Genomic DNA, 1,284 nt, shown 5'->3' on the forward strand with positions numbered 1-1,284 from the left:
CAGCCGCTAGACAGATTTCTTGACATGAAAAATTCTGTCTAGGAACTGCCTAATAATTACGATGTTACACCTACATCCTATTTACTAGACAGCCGCTAGACAGATTTTTCGACATGAAAAATTCTGTCTAGGGATTGCCTAGTAATTACGATGTTACACCTACACCTTATTTACTAGACAGCCGCTAGACAGATTTCTCGACATGAAAAAATCTGTCTAGGGGCTGTCTAGTAATTACGATGTTACACCTACATCTTATTTACTAGACAGCCGCTAGACAGATTTCTCGACATGAAAAAATCTGTCTAGGGGCTGTCTAGTAATTACGATGTTACACCTACATCTTATTTACTAGACAGCCGCTAGACAGATTTCTCGACATGAAAAAATCTGTCTAGGGGCTGTCTAGTAATTACGATGTTACACCTACATCTTATTTACCAGACAGCCGTTAGACAGATTTCTTGACAAGAAAAAATCTGTCTGGGGACTGCCTAGTAATTACGATGTTACACCTACACCTTATTTACTAGACAGCCGCTAGACAGATTTCTCGACATGAAAAAATCTGTCTAGGGGCTGTCTAGTAATTACGATGTTACACCTACATCTTATTTACCAGACAGCCGTTAGATTTATTGATATTATGAAATATTAGCTAAGGACTATCCAGTGATGAGTTAGAAGTCTTATCTAGTTAATGCTGTCTAGTGTCCAGATGGTAAATCAGATTGGCTAGGTCCATTTCTGCTCGGATACCATTTTGCAATTTTCACGATAATTAACTCGAGATATTATAAATATATCTAAATATTAATATATTAATAAAAAATACATATATCTAAATATTAATATGTGTATCAAGAAAATACCAATAAAATATTTTAAACATTCGTTTGCATTTGCTGTTACTATAAAGAGACTAATGTCAATAATAAAACAAGAAGCAAAACATTTAATAAAAGTGATATTGAATATAAAAACATTTAATAAAAGTTAAATTGAATATATAAAATCTGAGAAGCAGAAAATATTCAAGTTTTTGCTGAAAAGTTAGTATTCAGGCCTATAGCATTTATCAGATCGTTTAATTTAGTTCAGATAAAAAAGGTATGATGGTTACATTTTTTTATGATCACTTTGATAGAAATTTGTCCATCATAGAAGGGAAACAATTTCTATAAATTTAAATGAAATAAAGTATAAATTCGGGCTTTTGAGAAAATAATAAAAATTATTAAATATCGGGCAATTGAGAGCACTAAGAACGCAGTAATAATAAAA

This window comes from Trachymyrmex cornetzi, unplaced genomic scaffold (assembly GCF_001594075.2).
Source record: "Trachymyrmex cornetzi isolate Tcor2-1 unplaced genomic scaffold, Tcor1.1 scaffold540, whole genome shotgun sequence".
NCBI classification, from domain to species: Eukaryota; Metazoa; Arthropoda; class Insecta; order Hymenoptera; family Formicidae; genus Trachymyrmex; species Trachymyrmex cornetzi.